We start from the raw sequence: 5811 nt of genomic DNA on the forward strand, positions 1-5811 counted from the left end.
TATACATTTCGAATACCTTCACATGTACTGGCACAAAGTTGCTGATGGAAGCCCCCTAATCTCTAAGCATAGTGATACAATGTGTTCTTTTCTTATTACTGGTGCTGTTGTCTTGTTTCTTAGTCTAAGAAATGTCTTTTCTTTGTATTCAGCTTTTCGAAGAATCTGCCTTAGAGTACATGGGTGTTTTTGTTTTTTTTTTTTTTTTTTTTTTTGTTTTTGACTTGTCATTGATATTTTATCTTTTAAAATATAGGTTTCTTTTTAAATTCCTTGATTTTAGTGTAGGTGGCTACTAATTTGTGTACAGTGATGCTCCTGCCATGGCACATATGTGGAGGCCAGAGGACAGCTTCCAGAAGTCACATCTCTCCTCCTGTCATGTGGGACTTAGGATTTGAGCTGAAGTCCACAGGCTTGGCAACAAGTGCCGTTTTCTGACTGAGCAGTCTCAGAGGCCCTCATCTTTAGTTTTTTAAATCACATTTTAGGCTAAACTTCATTGTACTTTTCCCATTGTTTGTCACTGGTGACTTGATATTTATATTTTCTTCTTACACAGCTATACACTTCCTTACTAATGGGGCTTACATTTAACAATCTATGCTGTTATGATATCATATGCAGAAAATATTAAGCTATTTTCTTACTCTAGATTAAATATAAGGATTACGACAGACTAAATAATTATTTCTGTTTTATGTATTTAATCGTTAATTTACTCATTGACAGTTTCATACAAGTATAGACTGCATCCTGGTCACACTCACTTTCCCCCATCCATTACAATCAAATGAATCTTCTGGGGGGAGGGGTGGTTTCTTGTTCATTTCCAGCTTGTGGGAATGGTAAGCCTATGTTTCGATCTTCTGAAATGTACTGAAACTTTTCTTTGGTCCAGTACACAGTCACTTTTAACAAACATTTGCTGGGCTGGAGAGAGGGCGCAGTAGTTAAGAGCAGTGGTTGCTCTTCCAGCGGTCCTGAATTCAATTCTCAGCAACCACATGGTGGCTCACAACCATCTATAATGAGATCTGCTGCCCTCTTCTGGCCTGCAGGTGTACCTGCACATTCATACATTAAATAAATAAATTCTTAAAACAAACAAACAAAAAAACAAAACACAAACATTTGCTGCTGTTAAAAGAAGACTTAGGCCACAAGTGTCAGGTTCCATGTACACTCACCAAATCAGCTTTGCTAATTATGTTATTCAAAATGTTTCTATCTTTACAGTTTTGTTTTTCCTATTTCCTGGTCATCATAGTGCTATTTGGAGTAATATATTAAATCTCTCACTATGTAAAACAACCTCCCCAACTATGGCTATACCCTTGCACGTTTGGCCCTAGACTTTTGTACATTTTATGTCATCATTGCTTCTAATTGCAAGTTGCAAGTTGGGTAGGGTCTTCTCCCTAACCAAGCTTCCCTTGAGCACTGTGTAGATTGACTTGGATTCTCAATACTCACAAATATCTCATGGTCAATGGCTCTAAAACTCAGTGCCCGGAACTTTTTTCACAATCTGGTGAAATCTGAGGACACTACGTTTTAAAATAACAGAGATAAACAGGATTTTTTAAAAAAAATGAACTCAACTCCTTTAAAGTATAGTTATTAAAATATTAAAAATAATTGACATTGTAACTTAAAAGCTCCCTTTCTGCTGCATTCAAAACCAAGATCCTAACAGGAGTTCTGGTCAACCTCCACAGTCTCAGCGAAGTGAAGTCCCTCAGGGCACTTGCAACAATGGCTGCGTGATATGAAAGTTTCTAATCTCTATTAGTGACCAGTAATGGTCTCTCTTTTAACACTGCTGTGCTTTATTATCAACGTTCCTAATGACATGGCTGATTCAGTCACACTAGTGAAAGTAAACTTGTAATTGCTTCTTACTTGTTAACAGGCACCATGAATTCTATTCAGTAAAGAAACATGATCATAGACTACGTGTTGGGAAATGTCACTTCAAGTTTTCAAATCAAGAGTCCTCATTTAAAAAGCAGTCTAATCATATTTTCACCTTGGTCTTATTAGTTCTGTTTACTCAACTCACATCCTTGGGCTTTTTTTTTTTTCTATTTCTGTCTCCTACTTCTCCAACTTTAAGTCTTATTAACTTTTATCTCATGTGTGTACATGTTTGTATACAGGTATGTATGTGCACCCGGTCGGTGATCCTGGAGTCTAGAAGAATATTATCAGAGTCCCTGAAACTGGAGTTATAGGCAGTTGAGAGCCACCATGTGGGTGCTGGGAGCCACATGTAGGTCCTCTGAGAGAGCAGCATGTGCTCTTAAACACTAATCCATAGCTCCAGCCCTTCCTTCTCCAATTTTTAATAAAAAATAAATTCATAATCTTCCTTCTATCAGCTTTTCTACCAATTTCCCTATTTTAACATATAGACATATATTTATGATATTTTCTGTCTTCTCTTATTATATATGTCAGATGATGTTACATATTGGGAATTTGTAGTTTCCATTTCTGGGAAACAAACACAGGTCACCATACACACTTGGCAAGCACAAGCCACTGGAGCCTGTGGACATTTGTTAATATGTTATCCATGGAATTATAGGGTTTTATTGACATAATTTCATAATAAGTCTGACCTTTGTTCATCATTGTATTTCATATATGAGTAGATGTTAATTAGTATTTGATGAAAATATAAAATTGATTTCCTACCTCAAAACTTTTACCTTCTAAAACTGTACTCATCCTGTAGAGATCAATTCAATAATAAAACTCTAACTGATATGTCTTTTTAATAATATTTTTTAAATATTTATTTATTTATTCATTTATTTATTATGTGTACACTATTCTGCCCACACACCAGAGCCAGAAGAGGGCATCAGATCACATTGTAGATGGTTGTGAGCCATCATGTGGTTGCTGGGAATTGGACTCAGGACCTTTGGAAGAGCAACCAGTGCTCTTAACCTCTGAGTCATCTCTCCAATCTCTTTCTTTCTTTCTTTCTTTCTTTCTTTCTTTCTTTCTTTTTAGACAGAGTTTCAGCCAGGTAGTAGTAGCACACACCTTCAATCCCAGCACTTGAAAGGCAGAGGCAGATGGATCACTGTGAGACTGAGGCCAGCCTGGTCTACAAAGCAAGTCCAGGACAGCCAAGGCTGCACAGAGAAACCCTGTCTCAGAAAAAAAAAAAAAAAAAGTGTCACCTCATGTCATTTGGCCCCTTGGGCATATAACCTAGTTAGTGACCAGCTGTTTTCTCTTACAGGTCAGAGTGGGACTGGGAACAATTGGGCCAAGGAGCACTATACAGAAGGTACAGAGCTGGTTGACTTGGTGTTCGACATTGTGAGGAAGGAAGCTGAGAGCTGTGACTGCCTGAAGGGATTCCAGCTGACCCACTCCCTGGATGGGAGACTGGGTCTGGGATGGGTATTCTCCTTATCAGAAAGATCTGGGAGGAGTACCCAGATAGAATCATGAACACCTTCAGTGTGGTACCTTCCCCAAAGCTGTCGGACACAATGGTTGAGCCCTACAATGCCACCCTTCAGTACACCAGCTTATTTAAAACACAGGTGAGACCTATTGCATTGATAATGAAGCACTCTATGACATCTGCCTCAGAACCCTAAAGTTGACCACATCCACTTATGGTGACCTGAGCCATCTAGTGTCCACCACCATGAGTGGGGTAACCACTTGCCTAAGATTCCCTGACCAGACAAATGCTGACCTTCGGAAGCTGGCTGTAAATACGGTGCTCTTCCCTCACCTACATCTTCATATCTAGCTTTGCCCCCTTGACCAGCCGGGGCAGCCAGCAATACCGTGCCCTGACAGAACATGATGGCTGCCTGTGGTCCCCAACATGGATATGACTTGACAGTGGCTGCCGTGCTCAGGGGCTGCTTGTCTATGAAGGAAGTGGACAAACAGATGTTTAATGTCCAAAATAAGAACAGCAGCTACTTTATTGAATGGATCTCCAACAACGTGAAAACAGCTGTCCACGGACAGCTCTGGGCCTAAAAATGTCCACCACCTTCATCGGCAGGTGCTGTTCAAATGCATCTCAGAGCAGTTCACAGCCATGTTCCGACACAAGGCCTTCCTACACTGCTATACTGGTGAGGGCATGGATGAGATGGAGTTCCCTGAGGCCGAGTGCATCATGAACGGCCTGGTGTCTGCATACCAGCAGTACCAGGATGCTATGGCTGAGGAGGAGCGAGAGTTTGAGGTGGCGGCTGAGGAGGAGGTGGCCTAGAGCTGTCTTAGCTACTAAAGCATGGGAGCAGTGTGAACTCTTTATTCATTCATAACTTGTCTGCTAGCCATGTCCACTGTGCATTTGCTGTCCTGTGTCCTGACCTCACTTGTACAGATATCACCATTAAAACAATACATAGTATGTGGCTCCACCTCTCCAGTTGCTTCTGATAGGCTCTTCGGGTGCTGTTGCCTAATGTCAGCATGTAGTTGTCCTGCATGGCTGAGATGGTTTTGCATTGGATTAGGTAGGGGTGGTCTAGCTGGGGCAATTGCTGGAATCTGCCCACATCTAGTGCCTCCTGTGGGGATGTCGTGGCAGGTATTCATCCCTCCTGCAGTGGTATAGCTGGTACCTCCCTGGGGTCTCCTGAAGAGGTGCTGCGTTCTTCCAGGCCTCTTCACCATGTGCCAACAGTAGACCTGGATGCCCCAGCTCTCCAGCTTCCCCCTTTCTGCCTAGAGGCCATGGTGGGTAGGGAGGATAAGGCATGAAGCCTGCAGGCATGGAACCTGTCTGGATATGTTCTCTACCTCTGGGGGCACCTGAGTGTCCACCTCCTGGCATGGGAGCTGGCCCAGGATCTCAAAATTCTTGTAGGGTTTCAGAATGGTATGGGTGGGATGTAAAGCTCTGTCAGGTCCCTGTAAGGAATCCATGGTGGCTTGGGTTTGCTGAAGTCCTTGATGAACTTGACCTTGGACATAAGTAACTGAACTGAGCAGAGGCTCTTCTGTATCCTGGGGTCTGTGAGCAGCTGCGCAGTGGTACAGCCATAGGTGATCCCCACCTGTAGTGCAGTTGAGGATGATAGAAACCAGGGATGTATCCAGAGATATAGTGAGATTCTGGAGTGAAAAGGTTGTGTTTCCAAGTCACTATCATTTGCTTTGACTCTGCCCTTGCTGGTTCAGCCCTTTCTGTGTCCACCTTCCTTCCCTGAGAAGAGACCCCTAGGCTTTCACTGATGATGACATCAGTACTAAGTCAGGTTTCCTGGATGGACAATTGTGTGGACTCTCCAATAGGCTTGTGTCCCTTGTAGACTGTCCTGGCAGATAGTTTTCTTGAAAGTATTTCGTAGTTACTGCATGCTCCCTGAGAGTCCTGACCACTCCTTTCCATGAGCCTTTGGTTGACCATGAAGGTCTCGATGGAGCCATATGTTGCCGGACTCCTCTTCCAAATGCTTGACTGGTGACATCTTTTGATAACATTGACCTGAAAGGCAAAGCAGCTCTCACTCCCAGCCTAGTTCTTGAATAACCTAGATCTAAACAAGGTCTAATTTATTTATATTGCACCTACTAAGGCTTGGATAAGTCTTCCACAAAGTCTGTGCACTGGAGGGTGCACTACTGTAGCAACTTAGCTCATTGAATTATGGGTTCCTAATCTCATCCTTGCAATAGTCTCCCATCTAGTCCCTGATATATCCAGCACCTTCAAAAAAGCCCAATTCAATGGTCTATTTGATTTTGGACTACTGCTATCAAAACCCTGAGTCGGACCTAACTAATCGCTTACCTATGTAATTATATCCA

The 5811-nt window shown here is 42.3% G+C and overlaps 2 pseudogenes; one reads left to right on the top strand and one right to left on the bottom strand.

Annotated features, from left to right (window-relative positions):
• The first annotated feature begins 3267 nt into the window (after nucleotides 1-3267).
• On the top strand, nucleotides 3268-4264 carry LOC127205339 (tubulin beta-4B chain-like; annotated as a pseudogene).
• Nucleotides 4265-4313: 49 nt separating this feature from the next.
• Nucleotides 4314-5270, bottom strand: LOC127204957 (protein FAM166A-like; annotated as a pseudogene).
• Nucleotides 5271-5811: the final 541 nt, after the last annotated feature.

Source organism: Acomys russatus, chromosome 21 (genome assembly GCF_903995435.1).
Source record: "Acomys russatus chromosome 21, mAcoRus1.1, whole genome shotgun sequence".
Classification (NCBI taxonomy): Eukaryota; Metazoa; Chordata; class Mammalia; order Rodentia; family Muridae; genus Acomys; species Acomys russatus.